This window comes from Ambystoma mexicanum, chromosome 2p, assembly GCF_040938575.1.
Source record: "Ambystoma mexicanum isolate Mex_15411 chromosome 2p, UKY_AmexF1_1, whole genome shotgun sequence".
Taxonomy (NCBI): domain Eukaryota; kingdom Metazoa; phylum Chordata; class Amphibia; order Caudata; family Ambystomatidae; genus Ambystoma; species Ambystoma mexicanum.
The window spans coordinates 960,786,868-960,814,725 of record NC_090923.1 but is presented as its reverse complement, the minus strand read 5'-3'; positions in this window follow the sequence as shown (position 1 = coordinate 960,814,725).

Here is a 27,858-nt window from a genome sequence, read left to right as displayed (position 1 = left end):
GTGTGGTGGAAAGACCTACAGAAATGGGCGGAGGCAGAAACTGCGGTGTGGCAGGAGGCATGTACAGGCGAGATGGAGGAAGAAGCTGGATCCTTACTAGGGTGGAAGCAACTGATAGCTGAATTATTTGGGCCCACGTATGAAGAATCCAGCGATAAGGCTCACCAAAAAACTGTTGACAGGGAATCCATACTGCAGAAAGTAGGAACTGTAAATGAAGGGAAGTAGGCTGGGAAGGGGGGGAAGGGTGGAACAGTGGACCTAGGTGTAATGATGTATGTTGGACATGTGATTGGCATTTGCACTGTAAAGTTGGTTTGGTTGTTTGTTGGGATAAAAATAAAATCAATAAAAATTGTTTAAAAAAAATTAAAAATAAAAAACCCTGAGTTTTCACTTGGACTATTCAACAAAATCAACACAATCTTGTGATCTAAGAGATCAAATGCTGCCGAGAGATCCAACAGCATAAGAATCTCCAACTCTCCCTTATCGATGATCTCAAGTATCTGAGACTGAAGATCCAGTAAAGCTGACTCTGTACCATGTTCGGGAGGGAATCCTGACTGACTATTTAGTGTAGAAAGTCATTATTTTCAATATGTTGTTGAAATTGGGGTTGTGGCTATTTATCCACCTCTCTCAGTAAAAAAGAAGCATTTGTTATCGGCTGGTAGCTATTCAGTTCACATGGATCTAGGCCAGATGTGTTTTATCAGCGGTGTAACTTGTACATATTTAATACTCTCGGGCACTGAACAGTGCTAAAAGGTAGCATTGGAAAAATGAGTCAGGAAAGGCACACATTTCTGGAAATTTGAGGACAATCATGGCCAGATAAACATTGTTTTTGACTGTTGTAGGACGCATACTTTTAAGAGTGGAGAGAATATCTGCACCCCAATGTGCATATCCTGCACCCCAATGGATTGAAGATGAATGGGTCCTGATTAAAAGGATGACTTAGGGCCTCATTACACGGATGGCGGTAGGGATTTACCGGTACCGGTAAAATACCGGTACCGGTAAATCCCTATCGCCTTACTACGAGGTCCCTTAGCGGGTTGGTGCTTTAACGCCTGCTTTTTGCAGGCGTTAAAAACCAACCCGCTAAGGGACCTCGGAGCTAATTACGGTGCCGTAATTAGCGCCTTCCCCATTCCCATAGAGCCCTATGGGGCAGAAATGGGAATGGGGAAGGGCAATGGCGGAAGGGGGATTTACCGCCGCTCCAACCTTGGAATGGGGTGGTAAATCCCCTTTCCGCCAAGGCGGTGCCGGTATTTTACCGGCATGAGCCATGGCGCTAATAGCGCCATGGCTCACCGCCTACCGTGTAATGAGGCCCTTAGAGTTCCCGTAGAGCACCCAGTTGTAATACTAACAAGCGGTTCTGCTGTTTTACTCGCGATTATTTTTTTTCTGGCCTTTTGGATCTTATTTTTAAAATTATCTTGGATTCTGATACTGTTCTGAATATCAGAAGGAAACCAATCTCCCATTCAAATCGGGCATTTTAACTTGCTTAAGATGAAGAATAGTTCACGCATATTGTTTTCTGCTGATGAAATACGAGAGTTGTAATAATCTTTTTTAACGTAACAAATAGCATATTTATATTCAGCTGCAGATGATTTCCATGCGTGTTTATCCTCCAGACAATTTGTTTTTTTGCCAGGCTTTCTTTTAGCCATTTAGCTTTTTTAAGTGTGACCAGCTCCTCTGTCCACCATTTTTGTTGTCTGGAGTTTTGATGAACCATTTTTGTTTTAAGAGGAGCAACCCTATGAAAAAAGGAGATCCAAACAGAATTATGGGCATCGACCAGAGCCTCACGGGTATCTGTTTCTCTTGTAGTGGTCATTAAAGATTCCATGCATTTGGAGAGTTTGGCAGTTAATACATTGTTATAATTATGTATGAAAGTGGTAGTAACAGGAGGATTGAATCTCTTGAGCTTTAATGGTGGCATGATATGAAAAAAATCCACAGCATAGTCCGTCCAAATACAAGGCTCTACAGAAGTGACCACACTACTGATGTTCTTAGTAGCCACCCAATCATGATTATTACACTTGGTTTGTGTAGTTGCTCTCAAGAACTGTGTCAACCCCAAATCTGATAGGGCCTCCTCCAACAGAGCAGCATCCATCACCGAAGGGTCTCCTAGCCAGTAGTTCAGATTACCCAAGATAACAGAAGCTTCCATAAGAGCATTATGAAGTGTGGCATGTCTTTCGGTGGCCGATAAACGAAGATAAAGTTAATACAAAAATTGTTATGTGGTGTACGCTTTTCCAAGACCCATTTGCAATCATCGATGGCATCCATCTGACCTTGGAACAATACAATGTTAGAACGATAAATAACCGCCACCCTATAGCCTTTGCCCTTAGCTCAATTTACATTGCAGATAGAATAATATTTTGAAACTGCAATACCAATTGCAGGTCCTGAAACATGAGATAGCCAGGTCTCTGTAAGAAATAACATATCCAGATGCCTATCAACAATTAAGTCCCTAATCTCATCACCATGTTTGTGCAAGGACCAAGTGTTGAGTAAAGCCCAACTCAGTTCCCTGAAGTAAAGGTACGAGCATCAAGGTCCTCCATGTCAGTAGGGATGTTAACCTCATTTAAATGTAACTGCTAAGTGTCTTGAGTATCAGCAGTAAGGTCATATCATACCACTGAGTCTAAAGGCTTATCAATTTTACCAGTTGCTAAAGGTAGGCATGCCTCCATCTTATTAAATGATGAAACAGAGTCAGCATGTGGAGCATGCAGCAAAGCGGTGGTGGTGTTCGAAAGATGGCAAGCATGACAATTTTCCATGTAAGCTGACTCAGAAATGGTTATGAACCCCAACGAGGTTTGAAAAGAAAATGCCTTGATGGGGTAAGTGGCCGGATCCAGGTTATCCAACTGTGTATCTATCACAGTATTCGCTGTAGTAGAAGAAGAAACAGTACTACCAAGATCAAGATAGAATGGTAGAGTAGTAGTGATGATCATAGGGGGATTTTTGGTGGTGTACATGTAATGTTATTGTATGTTATCAAGACGGAAACCTAAGTCCCAACGGTCTGGTCAGGAACATGGAATGACCTCTCAGGTCTGGTCAGGAAAATGGAATGACCTCTCATGTGAATATAAATATATCACGTTATAAATGACTTCCAAAGACCAAGTTCAGTCAATCTCACTGTATTTCGTGAAGTGATTTAGGAAAACAGATTCACAATTAAAAAGATTCCAATTCTACATTACAGGCAGAACGTACTAAATTAAGTCCAACGCATTTCGGACTGGAAGTCCATCAGCGAAAATGTTCTGGATGTCAACGAAATATATGGAAACATTAAATCAATATAAAGAAAACCACTCAAATTGCCATAATTTGAACAAATAGTATAACAGCGTGTGTATTTGGCATACAGAATAACAATACTGCAACCATCCTACCTGCCTGTTCTCATTATGTTTTATCCTCAATGCTGTACAACGTGTCTGCTGGAAAATGCATAGTTAATTATTTAGCTAGGGTAGTACAAAGATAGTATCAACATATCAATGTGTGACATTGAATGTTGTCAATGACTGATGTTCATATTAACTAGAGGTCTGGATTAAGGACGCACAGTTAGTTGTAGAACTGTAAACCAGTGAAAATATTTGTGTGATCAACAGGGGTTCCTTACCTCCACAGAGGAGCATGTACTTAATGGCTGGCAGCCTTGAGTGGGCCACCCCTGCTCTGATGACCACTGTGTGTGCTGTAGAAATAATGACTAGATGTAGCAAGGACGTTGCTGAGCGCAATAACATCATCCTCGTGAAAGTCGTGATGCCAGTAAATGTTACATGCCAAAATAAATAAAGCTTTGAAGGTTAAGGTAAACAAAAGACAGATGGTGTCCTTCTTGTAGAAAGTGTCTTGTAACTGGTGATTTCAAGTTCATTGTTCGTACATTGGAGCGATGCTCATTCCATCTAAGTTTTACTTTCCTTGTAGATTGTCCCACATAAAATTTGCCACACGGACATCTGATGCTATATATAACATTCTGACTCTCACAAATTGCATAATCCCTAAAGAATTTCTATTTTACCATTATCTGGATGGTATAGCAAATTGCCTTTAACCACAAAGCTGCAATTGGTACATTTCAGGCATGTGTATGTGCCAGTTATATTTGAAGTCACTGTCCTGCTTATGGTATCTCTCTTGAGTAGCAAGATTCTTACTTCTTGTGTATGCAAATACTGGTGTGTCCTTAAAATGATGGCCCAGGGTAGAAGGAATAAGACAGACCAATGTTTCTGTACGATCCTCTTAATTCTATGGTTTGTGTTGAATATTTTGATACATATACCAGAGACAGTGTTGAAGCAGTCTTCTCTTTAGTCAATAATGTCTGTCTAGGTTTTGCTATTATCGGTATATAGTGCAAATAACGAAATGAGAATAACAAATAACATTTTCAACAAATTTAAAACTAACGAAAAATATCAAATATTTTAATAAAAATGTATATGGGGTTGAGGTAATAGAGTACAACTGATGGGGAGGGGGTTGGAGTAGGGTAATGTAGCTAGGGAAATTGGGGTATTGAGGGGGATCTGCCCAAACTGAAAAACAAAAAAAAATTCAATATGTTTTCATTATTTTAAATTAGTTAAAAACATTTTTGTTATTTTTGTATTCGTTATTAACATATGGAACCCTATCATCCTGTCCTGTGCACCAATTACTTCTATCTTAGAGAAGCCTCAGATTAATCAATCAAAGAGACATTTTGGATCGACCCTCTGAATTCTCTATTTCCAGTACGACTTAACAAGGAATGCAACTTCTACTGCTATTTATAAATGTTTTGTAAATTTTCCAGAACTCTCTCGTCTTACTTTTGGATATATTCGCAAAAGATTATCAGGCCGATTCATGGAATTAATGTGCGTGGAAAATCGCAGCGCAAGCATGAAAATCGCAGCGCAAGCGTGCCAAAGCCACGCACATCGATTCATGGAAGTCTGTGCGCGTGTAAATCCTGGGATGTGCGCTAAAATCGTGGGTGGCGCACGCGGGCGCACACGTCATCAAATGGCGTGCGCTACGCGCACAGCGAAAGCGCACATAGCGCGGAGCACACAACAAAACTGGGCGGAACACAGGATGTAACACGCGGAATGGGGAACAACGCGTGAAAAAGAAGACGTAACTGGGGCTGTAGTGCAGGGAAATACACGGAACGCCCACACGCACGCAAAGACCTCATATTCATGGATTTGAATACGGGACACCCGCGCACGGCAAAAGACGCACATAGGCGTCAACGCGTCCGCCACACAAAGGCAGACGCAAGCGTCCCCGTGCACAGTGTAAAAGCGCACAAACAACAAACGCGTACATACCGCTACGATGAATGCCCCATTTGTCGCAGCTCTGATCGTGGGACACCGCAGGAGGAGAAGAATAGCCAGGGCCCGCATTTTGTACCCCCGGACAAGCCTTTTTGGGATGCCTGACGACCAGGTCTATGGCAGGTATAGGTTTCCACCTCGTATCATCCTAGACCTGGTCAGGGAGTGGGAAGATGACCTTACATCCCCCACCCTCTGCTCCCAAGCATTGAGCCCCTTGGAGAAGGGGCTCAATGTCCTGCATTTTTTGGCCACTTGGTCATTTCAGCGGACTACTGCCATAGTGGGGGGGTCCATAGTGGCGGGGTCTCACAGGCCACGCAGTCACACTGCCTTCACCAGGTGTTGGCAATCATGACTGCCACCCCTCAGTCCGCAGGCACATATACATGCCCAGAAAACCCGCAGAAAGGCAGTCCGTGGTCCAGGACTTTTACAGGGTGGCACACTTCCCCAAAGTGCTCGGTGCCATAGATTGCACCCATGTGGCCCTACGTCCACCTAGGGCCACTTAGGGCCACTGAGCACATCTACCGAAACCACAAGCACTGGCATTCCATCAATGTACAGGTGGTATGCAATGCCAAGGGAATCATCACCTCTGTCTATGCAAACTACCCTGGATGCAAATGTCCGCCCTAAGCCCGGCCCTGGAAACTGGCCAGCATGGTGACACTTGGCTCCTAGGTGAGTACAAATGCCCGTGCACATGCATGCATGTCACACACAGACAAATACACAAACCCCAATAATCACAACCATTATCACCTCTCCAGGGGACAGTGCCTACCCTCTGAGCAACCCCATGATGACGCCAATCCGGAACCCCACCACACCACCCCAGGTAAGATACAACGCGGCCCATATTGCAACCAGAGCCATAGTGGAGCGCACATTCGGAGTGCTCCCTTGACCGCTCTGGCGGGCAGCTACTCTATGCACCCCCAGTAGTGTGCAGGACCATTGTGGCAGCATGTGTCCTGGACAATGTTGCAACACGGCAGGGCGTACCGGTGGACATGGTGGTGCCCCCACTTCCCCAACCACAGGCACAGGCGCCGCCCATGGGAGGGGATAGGGCACGTGGTGAGGCAGCCCAGACCCAGCTTGTGGCCACATTTTTCACCTAAACTCCCACCCCTGCGGAGTGCACACAGGCCTGGCACATACCAGGTGACAATCAATGATGACAAAGAGACAGTCAACTATCTACAGCATGAATTGCAACAAGCACATGTACAGTAAAGATAAGAAACATACTACACAATGTATAGCAATTAATGTACACATGAATCATGAAACCCCCCATCTAGCAAAAGAAGAACAGTGGTCAATAACACCCCTATTATCCCCACTAGGGGTGTTAACACAAGTAGGACAGCAGCAGACATGCCACAGATATGACAGTCCAAAGCCCTTGTGTAATAGGCTGTTACACCAAACCATCCTTGTGAGCCCATGGATAAGGGAAGCAGGAGTGGCATATGTGAGTCAGGACCCCAAGCTGCAAACACATACACAAGACAAGCCTGAAGGGCCCAGCTGGAACAGACAGTGGATGCTTTCAAAAGCCACAAAGCACCACACCGTCACATGAAAGCACAATAGACAAGCAATTGTAAACTATATTAACTAATTACACTAACTATGAAAAACCTATATTACCTAATTAAACTAACTATCAAATAGAAAATTAACTAACTAAACTAAAAGACAAATCAAAAATGGCCACATACGACCCGGTGGGGGGGGGGGCACCCAGGAGGGGGGAGGTACAGGGTGCTGCTCAACACCCACATGCGATGATGTTGAGGAAAAAAAAACTCCCTGGGCTCAACGCCTGCACAGCCCACCTATGTGGGAGATACCTTGTCGTCCGAGTCTGGCTCTTCCTGGGAGGACGTGGCATGGGAGCCTGACCACGCCTAGCCACAGCTTGCCCCTCGTCGGCAGCAAGTCTGCCGGACGGGTGAGCCTGGTTCTGTGCGGCAATGACACGTAGGTCTGCATACAGGACCTCACATGATATGCGTGCTTCCTCTTGCAAGGTAACACGTGTAACACGGAGTTCCTCCTGCAAGGCCTGGCTGGACAACTGATGCACCTCACGGCAAGCATGTAGCTCAGCTGAGATGGTACGCTCAAGCTGCGCAAACCTCTCCTCTGACCGCTCCCTCTGGGACATCAGAAGGACACTCAGAGTGGATCTGAGGGAAGCATACTCCTCCCTCAGGGCCTCCATGTGTGCCTCTGCGTGAGCAGCAATTGCTTGACGCAAAGACACCATTTCAGCCTGGCGTTCCCTGTCTGAGGCCGCCATGCCCAGCCTGAGCGAGCGGGCCGTGGACCGTGCCACCTGCGGCTGGAGAAGCACCTGCCTAGCAGGGGGGAGCACGGATTGGGCCACACGCTCTATGCTCACAGCGATGTTCTCCATTGCTGCCCCCTGGCGTTCAGAATTGGCAGTCATGTCTTGCTCCCACTCAGTATACAGCGGTTGCGCGCGGCGACCGCGTTGCTGGGCTTGACGCCTGCGGGACCCAAGTACTGGGTGTCCTTGTTGTGTTGACACCGCCCGTGGCTGCACGACTACATGCCCCCGTCGACGTGATGGCCCAGGCACATCAGTGACTGGTGTGGAGGGTGACCCTGCATCCCGATCCACCACAGGCGGAGGTTCCAAGACTGTCTGACCCCTCAGTGCAGGTGACGCGGACAGAGGAGTGCCCACATCAGAATCATTCACCCCTGACATATGGACCTGATGCTCATCCAACTCGACATGGACGTCAGAGTGGTCATCAGGGCTGGACTCATTGCCAGCCAGAGACAAGATGGACTGTAGCACATGTGGGTTTTCGTGGCCTACCACCCCACGACCCCCACTTGTGCCGGGTTGCTGTAGTGATAACAACCCTGTGCCTGGCATGACAACACCATCCTCTGGCTCCATTGTGTCATCATCTGAAAAGTAGAGAGAAAAAAGGTCACTACACATGTTAGAAGCACACAACACACACACACATAGACATCACACAGACACCAGACACATGAAGCAGACATGTCACACACAAAAGAGAACCTGCCATGCATGCTGGGTCAACTTGACATTGCTTCTGTGATTAGGCATGTAGAAGGGTGTTATATCGCTCTGAAGTGGGTCGATGCAGTGCAGCACTTTTGTACGTTACTCACTATCCACATGTACAAGTACTTCATGATGGGTATCAGAAAATGTGAAGGCAGTGCAAGGTCAACTTCAGCCATCACGTGCAATGTGCATGCAATGGGTAGCATGGCTACAAGCAAACCACCCCTCCCCCCAAGTGCAAATGCAGGTATGCCTTGCATGGTATCAAAAGGATGACCATAGACCTGTGTATTGACAGACAGTGTTGACTAGCATCACTTGCATCATGTGATTCAAGTGACAACACAGCAGATGATGATGCGACAGTAAGCAGGACACATGATGAAACCTCCGGAGTACACCCACGTGTGAAGAAGACACTACACCAGTTGGACAGAGTCATTGGCCATGAAACAGGCTGAGGCCTGTGAGCCACACAGACTTTCACACCCTAAACATGTGTGCGACGCAGGACTGAGCCACAGTGGCCATGGGAAGGCTGATGAAATGCCATGTAATGTAGGTCACCCTGGACACGTACTACAATGATCATCCAGGCAAGGACACATAGGGGCATGCATGGAATACACATGGAGCATGCATGGGCACTCATGTCCCTGCAGGGCATCTGACCTCTGCACAGTCCAAGTGAGACACCCTGCATCAAGTACAAAGGATGTACCCCACAGCATATGTCTGGCAGATTGGCTGGTGGAAGTTAGCATGTATACAGGACGCATGAACAGGCAATTACTCAACGGCAAAATTGAAGCAGACCAGTGCAAAGGTGGAATTGGGGTGCAGAGGGGGGTGGAGGGGCAAGGGAGCATGCCTACGTGGAGTACCCACATGCAGGCAGAGGACACATGCACGTCAGTCATGCTATGACATAGTCCCAGGGCTGAGAGCAAGGTCACCCCGGGCTACATGCAGAAGGTCCAGTGAGCTGGAACATGGACCGGAGGGGCATCCTGGTGACCAGCATGTGAGTAGGGTGCAATAGCGGTGATGCGGTCCCCGTCCGCTCCACATGTCCACCATCCATCAGAGCAGACATGCATCAGTGAAGCATTGCATTACTTGCACATCAGAACCATGTACACGTAACATGTAGTGGCAATCATGCACAACACATCACACAAGTAAAAGACACATGTCCTCAGCAAACACGCAGCAACACTCACTGGACTGGGCATCAAAGTCCGGCATCTCTCCCACTCTTTCGACCGATTCAGGTGGTATGAACTCCACAACGAGTGACTCGTGCGGAGTGAGGTCTTCCCCCTCAGGTGCAGGCCCACTACCAGTCACCAGAGTCAAGTTGTAATTTGAGGCACACTTAGCCTTAGCGCTGCGTTTGAGGTCATTACAACACTTTTTGCACTCTTGCGCCCTGCTCACCTCATGGCCGAATGCACTCACATGTTCCGCAACTTGCTTCCAGTGGGTATCACGGTGGGCAGCCGTAGTCTGACAATTAGGCCCCACTAGCATGTCATGGCTGTGGTCCCGCACGTAGTCCACAAGGAAGTCCAGTTCCTGGTTGCAGGAAGGATTCTTCCTCGACATGCAGGAGGTTGTGGCTGTGTGTGGGGTCCCAGCCTGTGTTGCAGGTGCAACCTTCCTCCTCTTGGATTGTGGTGCAGACCCTGGCTGGCAAATGCCACCGTGATCAGTATGGCCAGTGGCATCGGTGGATTGAGCCAAGGGAGTGGCAGGTGGAGGGACGACCAAAGGCCTGACTTGCGTCAGTGGCAGCTGGGTGCCCTCTAATGGACCCTGCGCAGCAACATTTGCTGTGCCAGGGTCATTGACCGCGACTGTCCTGGTTGGCAGACTCACAACCGGGGTGTTGTTGGCTGCATCTGCCCCTGCACTTGCCAACACCCAGCTGGTCGGGGCAGCAGATGACATTACTGCCCCAGGGACACGTGTCTCGGTCAGGGCAGCCCTGCGTGCACCTACGGTTTCCCTCCTGCCCTGTTGGAAATCTTCCAAGGACTCTTCAAGTGCCAACGCAGCCTGCGCTGGCAGACCCTGAGCCTGGGTGGTGGTGTCCACAGCTGCACCTGCAGCTACCACTACCCTTGGGCCCGTGGCAGTCGATGAAACTGACTGCCGGGTCACACAGGCGCCAGTGCCAGATGCAGAAGCTGCATCTCCCGGAACCACAGGTGGTGGTGGCATGACTGCACCGACACATGGCACAACATTGTGCACAAGGGGCGCACCCCTGCCTCTTCCCCCTCTGCAGCCTCCCTGGACACCCTGGAGTCCCCCTACTCCCTGGTCACCCCGGCCACGTCCCTGACCACACCCGCCACGAGGAGGACACCCAGCTGAGTCGCCCCTCACCTTTGGTGGCATGCCAACCATGGCACAGATGGAGTAGTGCCGGCACAGATGGAGGAGTGCCAATGGGAGGTGTACACCACAATTGTCCTGGGCAATTGGGTTGAAGGGTGTGGGATGCAAGATGTTAACAGCACCCCTGCACCTGCAAGGCTGTATGTGCCCCGGTGATGTAGTGACGGGTCACGCAACGCTCAGGCACCCCAAAACTGCAGTAAAACCGTGCACACAACCCCTGCAGCCTACGTGCGTGGAATTAACCTCCCGCAGTACGCGGTGGCACCCAACAACACGAAATACGTGTACGCATGGGACACTCAGGCTACTATGACCTCGAAAATGGGTGCGATACACAGGGGCACCCGCAGTCGGAAAAATAGCGCATTGATGAAAAACACACGTAGCCAATACCCCCGCCAAAAGAAGAGATACGTCCTTGATCCTCTGTAAAGTAGTGATGGAGCGCGAAACAACACGAAGTAGCAACACACACGGTCTCCACGAAAGGCACGTACAGCGAACTGCTGGCCCCGCTCACCTTTTTATTTTTTTTATTTCAAACCGTTGTTTTATTAGTTCGATCAACAAACTTTTACAACTTTCATAAAAATTTTGTTTTTCTTATTGTTATACAGTAGGAAGACATTTTTTATGTTTCACTTCTGCAATTCGACGTATCTTATAAAATTATATTTTCTTATTATTATACAGTAAGAATACATTTTTATGTATCACCTCTAAAATTTCGATGTGACAATTTGTTTCCTTTCTTGTAGACCATTCCGTTTACCTATTAGGAATAAGTTATATACATTTAAGTCAGAACAACAAGTCAACGTGATGCATTTCTTATCCATCAATAGGACGCAATTTCAGCAACTTCCCATTTACCTATTATTACAAAGGTCCAAGCGGTAGACAACACAAAATGCTGGAGCTTCATTATCACACTTGCAAATAAATTCGAAATTACCATACTAATTTCAACTAATATCAAAGGAATCCAATTTCTAAGAGGGTTTATGAATGGAACAAACCGATTTACCAAAGATTAACATACCATATTCTAGCAGTAGATCAATGTGCTTTATAGGAACAGCAGAATACCAATATTGTGTTATTAACCTCAGCAGCTAGGCTGCTCGTCTTTCTTATGAAACATCTTCTCAAGTTCATTGTTTATGGTTACTAGGAGTCTACACAGAGCTAATATAAAGCTTGTGCGGGTCCCCCACATACAAGCTAGCCAAAGCCATTCCCTAGTTGCCTCAGTTAATACACAGTCAGTTGCAATTGTTGATGCACGTGTTGCCTCAAAGTATGTGCAAAATATAACCAGATGTTTCAAGGTTTCTTGAATCGAACCATCCTTGCAGAACCTGCATCCTAACTGCGCTTCTACTTTCCAGTGCAACCACTGATTCTTTCTAACGTAAGGGATTGGTTCATTTTAAATCGCAAGTAGGTTTCCCTAGCCTTATTACAGGGAAACTGGATTACATAAGGTTTGTGCGGCCGTCTTAAAGAGCAGAAACAAACTACTTCCTTATAGCCCTCAAGACCCGCCATTCCAGTTAACGTTTTACACCAGTCATTTTCTATAATACGATGTTTTACATAGTTAGGTCTAAATTCGAGGTCTGCTGGTACAAGTGCAATTTCGTCCAATAGATGAATCATTTGTGTATGGTAAGTCGTGATGGAATATCGTTCAGACGCGACCATTAGTTGGCCCAAATCTTCATAAAGACAATTTGCAGGTGGATATAACATTCTGGCAAAATTAGCCAATAAGCGCCAGTTACGGGGTGCAGATAAGGCAGTAATACCAAGTTCCTGCCTTATTACAATATTTGGTGTGGATTTAGCCAACCTCAAAACCCCCTTCCACATGCACCCTTGTAGTTGGTCAAGGTAGGTGTTGATGTTTGCCAGGCACATATCTAAAGCAAAAAGGATAACAGACTCTACTTTTAGGATGTAAAATTGCATAAGTGGCAGCAATGAGAATTTACAAAACTTCAGATATACCATCCGCATTTGCGTGGCGAGGGGAGCAGCTTTTTTTTGTAATACCTCCCTCCACATTGCCAGCGATTGGGAATCAGTTATGGTATAACCAAGATAACGAATTTGAGGAACTATGGTTAAGGAAAATTCTGAATTCTCCAATTGCGTGTGATGTTCTTCCTCTTGCGATTCCAAAATACTACTATATTGGATTTTTCCACATTACATTTCAGATTGTGAATTAGACAATAAGATGCGAATAAATCCAATTTGGTCTGCATGCCTTTGGGCGTAAGATCAAATATTACAATATCATCCGCAAAGGCTAGCCATTGTATTTTAAGATATCCAAGCCTTGCTGGATAGGAGATGTGGGTATTCCAAATGTCATTGATGCCACATAAATAAAGATTGAAAAGGGTGGCTGCTAAATTGCATCCTTGCTTCACACCAAGGGCGATCTTTATTGGATGTGTTGTAGCACCTTGGTTATTTACCCTTACCAAATAAGTGGTATTTGTGTGGAGCTTGGATATCAGTTGTATGATGTATTGTGGTATATTCATAGCGGCCATTTTTTTCCATAAAAGTGATCGTACAACGGAGTCAAAGGCGGATGTGAGGTCTATCGACGCCATGTATAGTGGGCCAGAATCCTTAAGTTTGTGTTTAGCTAATAAATGCGCCATAATTGTAGCATTTAAAGGGGTCCCCATTCCTGCACGGAAACCAATTTGATACTTAGACAAGATCTTAAGGTCTCTAATTACTGCTTGTAGTTCCCCCAAAAGCAAGCTAGCAAACACTTTAGCAGCCGTATCAATTAGCGCTATTGGACGAAAATTGCATGGCTGAGACCTCACTCCTTTTTTATAAATCAGAACAATGATGGAATTTAGCCATGACGGTGGGGTATACGCAGTTGTCAACATGTTATCAAACAGTTTCTTGAAGATCCCTGCCCACAAAGCTGGATGGCGTTTAAGAACACAAGGTGGAATCCCATCTGGGCCTGCTGCTTTTGAGTATTTCAGGGCAGTTATTGCAGCTTCAATACTCAAAATATCCCAGAGTGGAAAGGAGGGTGATGCTAGGCAGGTCCATTTATATACGATTTCTACAAATGCTCTTGGGAGGGCAAACTTTTTTTCGAAGTAAATTGTCCAAGTCTGCGCAGAGATAGATGATGATTGATCAGAGGAGAGTACAGTTGTTCCTGCCCTAAGCAAACTCCAAGTGGAGCGTCTGTCTCTGTGGCAGAGTGTACTAAACATTTTCTGATTCTCCTGATTATGCATAAAATATCTGTGATCTCTGCATTTGTTCCGATAGGTGTTCAGAACACTTTTTTTCTCTAACAAGTAAACCCCTCTTGTGGGAGCGGTTTTAAAAATACTCCGCAAGGCCGCCCTCTTTGATCTTTTAGCTTCAAGAATAAAATTAGGGGCTATAGGCGACGAGCTTACTTCGGGGAGCGGTGCATGCACTCGGAGAGATTGAATTACCTTGGTTATTATTCTAGATATCACGGTAATCTCCTGAATAGGACTGTTAGAATAGAAATCATAACTGTTATGCAATGTTAAACGTGCAGAAATCATGTTGTTCACCTTATCACAAAGTTTGGTGGCCCATCGAATTGACAGGCCAGGACGGTCCCCTTCTATAAACCCTTGCTGAGGGTCCATGGGCAGGTGCATCATGTTGAAATGAAGATTTAGATGGATCATGTAATGGTCACTAAAACCGGGATCATATATTGCGATGTTGTCGGAATACGATTGCAAACCTCACGATATGGCGAAGTAGTCAATGCATGTCGATCTAACCCCTCTTCTCCAGGTATAACACCTGTCACTAGTACAAAACGGGATAATGTCAAGTTCCCAGGATTTTAGATATTCCTGCCACAATCTGCCTTTATGCCATGTTTGGTAAGTACCCCCACAGCTCAACGGGTTAGAGTTAGTTTTCATACAATAAGCATTGAAGTCCCCTCCTAATACAATATCACATGCGGGATGACGAGCCAAGATGTCATCAAATAAGATATTGAGCTCTTGAAATGCACATGTTTGGTTGAGCGTATTAGGCTTGTGATAAAAGGAAACCAGGAGAATAGGAGTTAGCCGAGAACCCTTGAGCACAATTAGTACGGCCATCATTACAGTTGCTTTAAAAACATCCAGTACCAATATATTTAGATTGGTATTCAAGGCTATCGCCAGACCCCCATACGGCCGACCACTTGTGCCTTGTTTCGCTTGAGTTTGGATAACATTGAAACCGGGTAACACGAGATTGTGCGTACACGTAGTTTCTTGACATAACATAATATCACACTGCCATCCTACATGCGGCTTGCTAAACCATAACTTCAGATTGCTGTACCCGCATGAATTCCAAGATAGAATGGAGAGGGAGGCAGGCTACTTACTGGGGAATGTTAGACATGGCTGAGTTTCAAGTGTTTTGTAAGGCGGCTAACCATGACCTATCCTTACTAGTATTAGATAGACTTACAAGTTGTGCAATCACTTCAGCATTAATGCCACTTTGAGAATCAGCAGGGGCCGAATTTGGCAATTCCGCCGGACCAGGCACCAGAGGCGTTTCATTAAATGAAATAGCATCATCGATTGAATCGTACGGGTACAGCATTAGGCCAATAAAACGTAACTCATCCATGTATTGCAGGAGGAGGTTGGTGATAATGGCCGATTGCACCTTACATACCATGCGATGGTTTTGCATGGGTGGCAAGGTTATCCATTCGATATCATTTGAGTGCAACGTGCGCAGACCAGGTATACGGTTGAAGGCTTGCATCAGGGCAGAGCGATTAAGTCGCTTTATGCCATTCTTAAATGATATGATTTCCCATCCTAAGATAGTAGTGGATTGTTTCGTTGCTTCCCCGAATTCTTCCGGGTCTGCCACAATCCGCTCTGGCACTGACTCCTGCTGCTTTTGCTTATCACCTACTCCCAATTTGTTTAGCACGGGAGAGGACTTCTTCACAGTCTCTTGATCATTGCCGGGATTAGGTGACTCGATACCTTCGTCACCTCCTACGGCCATCGCATCAGTGATCGCCATCTCCATCCCCCTCTCCCTGTTGTTGGAAGGAGACACAACTACCTTACCTATTTGCGTTGTTTTGTTATCTATAGGTTTAAAGAAGTTAGGTAGTTACGTCTGAGATGAGGGGTGTCCTAGCTCCTCACTCACAGAAAGGGGTAGTTGCAGGTGCACTTTTTTTGTGTTTTTGGTTGCAATTATTTCGCCAGTGTCCAAGTCATTTACAGGACTTTTCCGTCCAGCAGACTTACTCAGTGGCTTCCCTACACTCTTCTTCTCAATTTTTATTTTGTTTTTTTCATTCATTTTTGCAGGAGGGATTAATTCGTCTTGGAACATTTTTGCCGTTTTATTCTGATTAGCTTTTCTTTTTAAAGCACAGAAGAATAGCTTTTTTTCCTTCCTTCAGATAAAGGACCACTCTGGAAGTTGCGGGGGACTATTCTCAACAATAGATTGCCTGATATCAGGAGCAGAAGTAATATTGTCAAGATAAGAATCAGTTTGGCTGGTGGTTTCAAACAGTTTGGTTAGTACAGAGGGGCTGTCTGGATAGAGTTCCTGCCCCCCCTCCATGCAGGGAAGAGACGGCCCCACTTTTTCCTCCACCTGGCTGGGTTGCAGGAAAAATAGGAGCTGTTCCAACTTTTCCGCATGAAGTGCAACTTCCGTACATAGTTACGCATGCGAGAGGATATGACATGTAGTAGGTGGTCTTGGGGCAGCCAGGGTTTGCGCAAAGGATTGCGGGAATGAATAGCTGACTGTAGGGGCATTCTTAATAATAGATTCATTCACTGGAATTTCTAAAACATCTGTTTGGGTCGAGACAGAGCTGTTTAGCGGCACTTCTTTTCTCTGTGGTTTATGCCCGTCACCACCCAGTCTAAGACTGTCTGCAAAAATGAAACCCTCTAGTTTGTTTATTTTTATTAGGATTTCTGTAGGTGCTGTTTTGCAATCCCTCAATTCGTAGTGCGTGTACTCATGGCCACGATCCAACCAGTTGAGTATTCTTGTTAGTACCGGGTAAGATGCTTCCAGAGATTGCATGTCACCTGTGGGTTCCAGCATATCAAAGCCCAATGGATGAATCGAGGCCTTTTTGGGGGGGGGGAAGGGGATCCGTTACTGAGGTATTAATACCAGGTACAGCCCGGGTGAGGGAAGGCGGCCGAGCAGGGGAAGACAGCCACGAACTAGAGCCAGGAGAGGTGACAGACGGGAGTACATTGGGGAGAGGTGTTGGCGAGCTGTTTACGTCCTCCATATGTATGGTGTCTTTGCAGTGAATATGGACATCAGCTCTTTTGGAACTTGGAAAGGTAACCGGTGTCGAAGGACCCACCGATAACCTCCCCCGTTTCTCCAGGGCAGCAAGTACCACCGGCGCTAATATGGAGTTGTCGGAGGGGGAAGAGGGGGTAGCGTCAATGGAATGCACAGGCTCAGAGACTACAGTATCCATGCGCATATTCAAAAAGCTTTTACGGTCAGGTTTGGGTGAGGGCTTCCTAGGCGGGAGTTTAGAATCAGCGGGGGGAGACCCATCTGGTGCTGCTGCGAGTGCCTGTGCACGCGCATATGAAAATGCCTCCTCATGTTTTATTAAGTCCTGATTGGTAATTGGACCCCAAAGTGCCGCTAAAGCAGTACATGCACACGTCCCAGGAACGTCACTTTTCACAACCTCTTTAGGCAGTGACATTTTTTTTTAATTAATTCGACTTTGTTTTGTATTTTTAACCGGAGACGATTTCATGGGGCGCCCACTGCGCAAACTTGATACCATTTAAACCAAACGTGCAAAATTGAGATACCAATTTCATAGGAGAAAATAAGAACTCACTTGTCCCGCGCTCCCAGCCTCACTGCCTAACAGCCCAACAGTCCACTTGGAGCCCACTTCGATGCCACACGCGATGCGCTAGTGCACGGGCTAAGTAGGGAAGTCGGCAGCTGCAGGGGGGCCGGGCGCTGAGATCAGGGGGCGGAGCTACCAGACTGGTGACTGCAACAAAATAGAAAAGGGATACTATTAGGTTTCTGGGCACAGTGCGAACACAACACAAGAGACTCCTTTAAACTGCCGCGGCAATGCTGCAGCAGTGGTTCCAAATTGAAAGAAAGGAGAAGCTAGGCCAAGTCTAATCCATTAAAGTTCATTACTTGGTGTCTTGTCGAGTTCGGCGTTTCGCCCACGCAGAACTTCCTCTTGCGCACGGCGGTTCGGGTGGAAGAGAAGGCACAGACGATCCAGAGAGAGCGCTGCGAATCCTCACAGCAATTCCGGGCAGCCCAACAGTCCACTTGGAGCCCACTTCGATGCGCCCCGCTCACCTTTAACCCGTGCTGAAGGAAACGCCTGCGCGCATCACGTCACTTACGAGCTTAGGCCCTTTCCTCGAATTACACGCATTCCCACACGGACGTGTGGTTTTTTCACGTGCTGATCCAATATGCACCCGTGTTGTTGGAAATTCCTGCGCGCGTAACGTCACAGACGCGCTTACGCGCTAAGGGCCTTTCCTCGATTTTCACGCTGATGTGCAATTTTTTCACGTGCCAAATCACTCTGTATCAGGCTGGCCACGCAACAACACATGGAAGACCACGCTCCTGCCCAGAAGGCCATATTCCTGCCCCCCAGAGCACGCTCCCACCTGCCATCTGCTGCTGCCTGCCTGCCTGCTGCCCACGTGCCCTGCTATTTGGTGCCTGCACGTCAGCCAGGGGTGCATTTGCTGTGACCACCCCTGCTGGAACTGAAGACTCCCGACTGAGATACCATCGCTCCACAGCCCAGCCCCAGGACCCAGTTGCCCACCCACACCTGCCTCTGGGGTTGCCATGTCTACACCATCTGGCACCACTGGCAACCCCCAGCCAGAGAGGCAGAGTGCCACCAGCTTCAGTGCCAGTGAAGTTAGTGTCCTGGTGGAGCATGTCCTGGGGCAGTATGATGCCCTCTTTGGAATTTTGCGCGTCGACAATGAAGGACGGAAGAGGATCTGGATGGACATCAACGCGGAGGAGGTGGCAGTCCGCTACATTCAACACGTCCTGAAGCGCTGGGAGGACTTCAGGTCCAGGACCCTCAGCAAGGCCCGGCGCCTCTTGAAGCCAGCGGATGGCAAGGGGTGCCGGGTCCGCCTTACCACCATCCAAATGAAGGTCCTGGAACGTATACACCCAGCGCTCCACGTCCAGGTCCTTGAGAGGCAGACCCGTCTGGAGTCGAGCGGTAAGTGTAAATGCCTACTGATTGTACGCTGTGCGTGTTGTGGTGTGCCAGGAGTGTGCAGGTTCAACATATGTCTTTGTAGGGCCATGTATGGATGCGTATGTACAGGGACGTGAACCAGCCACATGTGATTCCTCTCATGTGTGACACATCGATGGTGTATGTGTTGGCAAGCATGCTGGGCAAATGCATGTGTGGGTGCGCACATGTGAAAATTATGTGTATGTACTGTGGCATGGTTGTGGTGTCACACATGGATGTAGGTTCCTGCTGCATGTATCTGCACTGTGTACATGTGCATGTGTGTGTATGTGACAAGTGTGCAACTGTGATGCAACATGGTTGCATGTGACACTGACATGTAGGAAGCTGATTGCCAGATGTGACATGGATGGTGACATTATCACTGCAGTGGTGGAGATGTACAGATGCATGTCAATCTGGTGGCGTGTGTGCATGTGTTATGCACTCCCCGTGTTACATGTGACGTCAGGCTCACCTTCGGCTGCTCGTGCTGTTGTTTGTGTATGGATGGTGCTGTCTGGTGCGATATTCCTGTTGATTTGCTCATGTGTGTCAGTTGAAATGACATGTGTGTTGGGGAGTGTGATGCCTTGTCTGAAGTTTGACACTGCCACTCATGTACAACTGTCATGTGTGTATCAGTCCATTGTACAGTGCCCTGATGCCTGTGTCCTATCTCTCCCTGTCTGCAGCGTCAACTGATGAAGAGGGCGGAGAGGGTGCTGTGGAGCAAGGTGGCAGGGATTGCACTGCCAGCCGGAGACGCAAGGCCTGGCTCCCCTCCCAGGTTGTCATCTCGTCGGGGAGTGAGGAGTCTGTTGCCGTGTCCCAGGCCGCAGCTGCCGAGGGTAGGTCCAAGAGGCGGAGGTCAGAGGTGGACTCCTCGGCACCAGAAGGGGCAGCTGAGATCCCACAGGGTCCGACAGAGAAAGATGGCACGGAGTCATCGAGGTTGGTGGGGGGTTTGGTGGAGGAGGAGGCCGTGGAAGGGACACACATGGGATCTGGAGGTGGGGATTCCACTGGAGCTAGTGGTGCAGTGCAGGGGCAGGGACAGGAGGCAGCACAGGCCGCCGCAGAGGTGCCTGTGTGTAATCCTGTCCCCGATCCTGTGACTGCATCATCCCGCACCAGCAGGGATGCCTACGTCCAGACCCATTTTCAGGGAAGGGATGAGCGCACAACAACTGGCTTTCCTCTCCCTGCGGACGTGGCAATCCGGGACCGGGTTGAGCCTGTCCTGGCTGGAATAGCGTTGCGTCAACGGGGCATGCGAGGTGACCTGCAGTGTTTCCGTGTGTCATGTCACGCGGGAGACTGGGGTCTGCCGCTCCCATTTCCTCCTGGCGAGTCTACCCGCGCGTTCGCGTCTGGGGACTCGCCGGGAGGGGAGCGACGGGTTACGGGGCCGGCGGCCTTCGGCGCATGCGCGGAGGCCCTCTCTCTCGGTTTCGCGCATGCGCCGTGGGGGCTTGCCTCCCAAGCCTCGTTCTGGGTTCGCCGGCGCCCGGAAACGGAACGGTTTGCGTTCCAGGCCTCTCGGGCGCCGGCGGCCCATAAAAGAGGCCGCGAGTCAAAGCGGGCCGCGTCTCAACGCGGTTCGCTTTGCTCACCTCGTTGTTCCTGCCCAGCCTTACCTGTGGCCTGTCCTGGGCCTGCCTGCCTCCAGCCTTACCTGTGGCCTGTCCTGGGCCTGCCTGCCTCCAGCCTTACCTGTGGCCTGTCCTGGGCCTGCTTGCCTCCAGCCTTACCTGTGGCCTGTCCTGGGCCTGCTTGCCTCCAGCCTTACCTGTGGCCTGTCCTGGGCCTGCCTCCAGCCTTACCTGTGGCCTGTCCTGGGCCTGCCTGCCTCCAGCCTTACCTGTGGCCTGTCCTGGGCCTGCCTCCCTCCAGTCCTTACCTGTGGCCTGTCCTGGGCCTGCCTGCCTCCAGTCCTACCTGTGGCCTGCCCTGGGCCAGCCTGACTCCAGTCCTTACCCGGGTCCTGTCCTGGGCCTGCCTGCCTCCAATCCTCACCAGGGTCCGGCCCTGGGTCAGCCAGCCTCCAGCTGCTACCTGGGTTCTGCCCTGGGTCAGTCTTCCCTCAGCCCATTTCGGAGTTCTGTCCTGAGTCATCATTGTGTAGATGGGACTTATCCCACACTAGCCTGCATTCCCCTGTTCCATCTTGGGCACGTTCCTACAGTTCTCTAATTGGCCAGACTGCTAGTTCCAACTGTCCTCACTCTTTCCTGTCTTGCCTGACTCCGAATCTCATCCTGTGTACCATTGGAATCATCTGCACCAGCCAAGCTCCTTTTGCCTACTGCAAATACCTTTCTGCTACACTGGTCTATCTATCAACTGTCGCCGCACTGAGGTTCTTGGAAGATTCATGGTCTTGACAACAAGCTCTACCTGGACTATGGTTCCATCCATCTGAGCCTACATCCTCTTGTCACGCTTACCTGGGAGAGTGCCTTCGTGACATTGGGGGTTGGTCCATCCTTCACCCAGTTCCTCTTTTGGGTGGTGGAGAGGCTGATTCCTCGTGCCGCTATCTCATCAGTTCCTGGACTCCAGACTGGCGACTTCTGCGAGACCAACCACCAAGACTACAGGTACGCGGTCCTCTCGGGCCAATCAGCTTGACAGATTGAGACGCCTTCCTCCTGATTCAGAGATGGATGAATCGCAGGACATGAGGAACGAGTTGCTAGCGCTCAGGGCCGAGATGACCGCCCTGCGTCAGGAGAATCAAACATTACGACAAATGATAACGCAAGGAGCACCTAGTACCTCTCAAGTAGAGGGATCATTGGCCCATACAACACCCATCAAATTCGACGGAGACCCTAGACGGGTGGCAGAGTTTTGTAACCACTGCAGGATACACTTTCTCTTCCGGTCTACCTATTTCAACAACGATAGGGCCAAGATTGGTTACATCTTGGGGAACCTAACTGGGAACGCATTAGCTTGGGCAACTCCGTTTGTGGTTACGAACAGCCCTATTTTGAATGACTTTGCTGCCTTTGAAAAGGCCTTTCTTGAGGTATTTCAGACGCCGAACCTGGCCTCCGTTGCACAGAATCAATTGATGGACTACAAACAGGGAAGCAATGACGTCATCACCTACATCAGCCGCTTCCGACTTTTGGCTACCGACTCCCAGTGGCCCGAAATTACACAGAAGACACTGTTTTGTCGAGGCCTGAGAGAGGAGTACAAGGATGAGTTACTTCACATCCCTGAACCAGAGAGCCTTCAACTCTTGATTGATCAAGTACTCCGTATTGACCAAAGGCTAGCCGAACGAAAGGCTGAGAGACGTCGGCTTGACAGAAGAGGTCCCCGGACAACCAACACACCCGCTGGTTCGTTTGGGTCGACCGAGTCCGGACCTGAGCCCATGCAAGTAGGAGCCATGAGGGGACCTTTGACGGAAGAAGAGAAGAAACGAAGGAGGTCTTTGCGTTTGTGTCTTTACTGTGGAGCAGCTGGACATTATTTGGGTACGTGTCCTTTGCGTCCGCAGAAGAAGAAGTCGGGAAACTAGGAGACCTGTCGTATACAGGAAGGGCAACGACAGGTCCCATTCCTTCCTCAGACCCTTCTGTTATTTGTTCTATTCGTCTGCCCATGCAACCAGCGGTGCTACAGACCCTGAAGGTCCGAATTAAACTACCAGACAAGAACCTGGAAGTATCCGGTCTACTGGACTGTGGGGCTTCCGGCAATTACATCGACGAAACGTTCGTCACCAGACATAAGATACCACTCGTTTCCAGACACACGCCCCTGTCGGTGGAGCTTATTGATGGTACTCCCTTGTCTTCTGGACCCGTTAGTCAGTTCACAGTTGGACTGGCCCTTCTGATTGCTGATCATTACGAGGAACTAGCCTTTGATGTTATTAAGTCACCAAACTACAAGATGGTCTTGGGATTACCTTGGTTGCAACACCACAATCCGTTGATAGACTGGAGAACCCAGACCTTGACCTTTTCATCCGAAAGGTGTGCCCAAGAATGCAAGCTACCGGTTCCCACCAGGACCGTCTTGACTTCTCTAGTAACGGACAGCAATGGGGTTCATCTATGTTCCACGTCTCTGGTCCCACAGGAATATTCCGAATACAAACAGGTGTTTTCTGAACCCGGCAACATACCCCTTCCTCCACACCGTTCTTTTGATTGCTCCATTGACCTGCTACCGGACCACGTTATTCCCCATGGGAAATTATATGCTTTGACACGTGACGAGAAGCTAGTTCTTCAGGAGTATTTGTCGGAGAGTCTAGAAAAGGGGTACATTGTGCCGTCAAAATCACCTGCAGGATTCCCCCTGTTTTTTGTAAAGAAAAAAGAAGGTACATTGAGACCCTGTGTCGACTACCGGCAGTTAAATGACATAACAGCCAAGGACCGGTATCCTTTACCCTTAATTCGCAGTATCCTTGAAACCCTGCATACTGCGCGGATCTTTTCCAAATTGGACCTCCGCGGAGCTTATCATTTGGTACGCATCAGGAGTGGGGACGAGTGGAAGACAGCTTTCAAGACATCTTTTGGGCATTTTGAATACAGGGTTATGCCTTTCGGCCCATGTAATGCCCCCGCTGTTTTTCAACGATTCATGGACTACATCTTTGGTGATCTGTTAGGATTATCCGTTTGGGTTTATCTGGACGACATATTGATATTCTCTAAATCCTTAGACGAGCATGTGGAACACGTTCGTGAGGTCCTTCATCGGCTGTCCGTCAATAACCTGTTCGCCAAAGCGGAGAAATGTAGCTTTCACCAACCCAGCATTGAGTTCTTGGGATTTGTTATCAATCAAGAAGGCATTGGGATGGATCCCAAGAAGGTGCGAGCCATACAAGAATGGAGACATCCACACGATATCAAGGCTCTCCAACGCTTTCTGGGATTCGCAAACTTTTACAGGCGCTTTATCCCACAGTTCTCACTGATCTCGGCGCCCCTCAACAGGCTAACCAGCAGCAAGATCACGTTCGATTGGGATCTCGTGGCTTCCCGGGCTTTCGACGTATTGAAGTCGGCCTTTATGGCTGCCCCGATCCTGCGCCATCCCCAGGAAGAGTTGCCTTACATAGTGGACGCCGATGCTTCCAGCTTTGCTGTAGGCGCAGTCCTTCTTCAGAAAGATCCAACCACGTTAGTAGAACATCCAGTGGCCTATTATTCTCGCAAGTTGAGTCCCAGCGAACGAAACTACGCGGTGATTGAAAGGGAACTGTTGGCCATCAAGACCGCATTCGAGGAATGGAGACATTTTCTCCTCGGAGCACGCTTTTCTGTGGAGGTGCGGACAGACCATCGCAATCTGCAATATCTTCGCTCTCTGCAATGTCGGACTCCTCGTCAAGCCCGGTGGGCCTTCTTCTTCTCTCCGTTTGAGTTCCATGTTACTTATATCCCGGGAACCTCCAATACAAAGGCGGATGCGCTTTCCAGGTCCCTGGAAAACGTAGATGGAACGCCTTGTCCAGAACTGCCACTGATTTCTCCTCGCCATTTTCTGCTGGCCTTGTCCTCTCACCTTAAGTCCATCGCGGAAGCCACTCGGTCGGATCCAGAAAGAACGTCCCTTCTTAGTCGGCAATTGGTTTCAGAACGAGATGGACTGTTGTTTTTTCAGAGAAGACTCTACATACCTAGAGGAACCATTAGAAGGGGCATTCTACATGGATCCCATGATTCACCCATAGGAGGACATCGCGGGGTCAGAGCCACTCGAGAGTTGATATCCCGCCAGTTCTGGTGGCCTGGTTGGGCGACTGAGGTCCAGAAGTACATCGACAGCTGTCCAGTTTGTGCCCAGTGCAAGGTTCCCAGAAGACGACCATTGGGTTTGTTAATGCCCACCGAAGTGGCTCCCTATCCATGGCATACCATTGCCACCGATTTCATTGTGGATTTGCCTCCATCTGAAGGGTACACCTGTATAATGGTGGTTGTGGACAGCTTCACCAAACTGGCCCATTTCATCCCATTCCAGAAAATCCCTACAGCTACTCAAATGGCTTCAGCGTTTCTGCACGACATCTACCGGTTGCACGGCCTACCGGAGAAAATCATATCGGATAGAGGTACCCAGTTCCTTTCATCATTTTGGAAACAGGTGTGTGGTCATCTGGGAATACATCGAGCTCTAAGCTCAGGCTACCACCCACAGACAAATGGGCTAACCGAAAGGACCAATCAGACTTTGGAGGGGTACCTCCGCTGTTTTGCCAATGCCACACAGTCTAATTGGAAAAGTGGGTTAGATCTGGCCGAAGTATCCTACAACAACACTGTTCATGCTTCCATTGGAGTCAGCCCATTCTTCTGTTCCACTGGTCTACATCCTCGGTTAATGCCTTTTCAACCAGTTCCGTCTAGTACTGTTCCCTCTGCTGATGATCTGGTCTTACACATCCGGGAACAGCAAGAACTTGCACGCAAGATCTTAAGTGAAGCTAAGGATCGGATGAAGAGACAGGCAGACAGGAAGAGGAGTGCAGAACCTAATTTCCAGGAGGGCGACAAGGTGTGGTTGTCCTCAAAGAACCTGCCTCTCCGCAATCTGCCCGTCAAACTGGCCCCTCGATATTTGGGACCCTTTGTTATCACCAAACGGTTGTCCTCTGTAGCCTTCCGTCTTCGCCTACCCTCTTCCTGGCGTGTACATCCCGTTTTTCACGTGTCCCTGTTAAAGCCCTATGTGGTCGATGATTACGGCCGCACCTCTCCTCGTCCGGCCTCTGTTTTGGTACAGGGCGTCCCTGAGTTTGAGGTACACGAGATCTGTGATGCCCGGTACCGTAGAGGGGTGCTCCACTATTTGGTTGACTGGAAGGGGTACCCAGCCTGTGATCGTACCTGGGAACCGCGCCAGCACGTGCATGCTCCCCGGCTGATACGTGAGTTCTACGTACGGTTTCCCTGGAAACCTAGGGCCCCGGGTCTTCCTGGGAGGGGGCATAGTGTCATGTCACGTGGGAGACTGGGGTCTGCCGCTCCCATTTCCTCCTGGCGAGTCTACCCGCGCGTTCGCGTCTGGGGACTCGCCGGGAGGGGAGCGACGGGTTACGGGGCCGGCGGCCTTCGGCACATGCGCGGAGGCCCTCTCTCTCGGTTCAGCGCATGCGCCGTGGGGGCTTGCCTCCCAAGCCTCGTTCTGGGTTCGCCGGCGCCCGGAAACGGAACGGTTTGCGTTCCAGGCCTCTCGGGCGCCGGCGGCCCATAAAAGAGGCCGCGAGTCAAAGCGGGCCGCGTCTCAACGCGGTTTGCTTTGCTCACCTCGTTGTTCCTGCCCAGCCTTACCTGTGGCCTGTCCTGGGCCTGCCTGCCTCCAGCCTTACCTGTGGCCTGTCCTGGGCCTGCCTGCCTCCAGCCTTACCTGTGGCCTGTCCTGGGCCTGCCTCCCTCCAGTCCTTACCTGTGGCCTGTCCTGGGCCTGCCTGCCTCCAGTCCTACCTGTGGCCTGCCCTGGGCCAGCCTGACTCCAGTCCTTACCCGGGTCCTGTCCTGGGCCTGCCTGCCTCCAATCCTCACCAGGGTCCGGCCCTGGGTCAGCCAGCCTCCAGCTACTACCTGGGTTCTGCCCTGGGTCAGTCTTCCCTCAGCCCATTCCGGAGTTCTGTCCTGAGTCATCATTGTGTAGATGGGACTTATCCCACACTAGCCTGCATTCCCCTGTTCCATCTTGGGCACGTTCCTACAGTTCTCTAATTGGCCAGACTGCTAGTTCCAACTGTCCTCACTCTTTCCTGTCTTGCCTGACTCCGAATCTCATCCTGTGTACCATTGGAATCATCTGCACCAGCCAAGCTCCTTTTGCCTACTGCAAATACCTTTCTGCTACACTGGTCTATCTATCAACTGTCGCCGCACTGAGGTTCTTGGAAGATTCATGGTCTTGACAACAAGCTGTACCTGGACTATGGTTCCATCCATCTGAGCCTACATCCTCTTGTCACGCTTACCTGGGAGAGTGCCTTCGTGACATTGGGGGTTGGTCCATCCTTCACCCAGTTCCTCTTTTGGGTGGTGGAGAGGCTGATTCCTCGTGCCGCTATCTCATCAGTTCCTGGACTCCAGACTGGCGACTTCTGCGAGACCAACCACCAAGACTACAGGTACGCGGTCCTCTCGGGCCAATCAGCTTGACACCGTGAAGACATTGCAGGTCATCTCGGATGCATCTTTGACCTGCTGGGACGGGTCACCAGGGCTGGATTCCTCCGTATGCTGGACCTTCTTCCGACCCCCTCCTCACCTGAACCCCCTATGCGCCAGTCGTCCTCCATGCCATCTTCCCACCCATGTATCACCTGGGTACCCTGTGGAGCTGCCTCTGACCCAGCGGCCAGGCTGGTGGAGGACACATCCCTGCCACAGTCGGAGTCGGACGTCCAGCAGGGGTGGCCACCCCAACAACTGCACCCCAGCCGGAGGAGGACGTGCAGGCAGCAAGAGCCAGGGCACAGGCACAGCAGCAACAAGGTGGGAGCCATGATGGCTCGGGGCCTTCAACATCCGAGGGGCAGGCATCGGCCAGAGGGCACGAGGACCAAGGATTGGAAGTGTCTTCCGTGT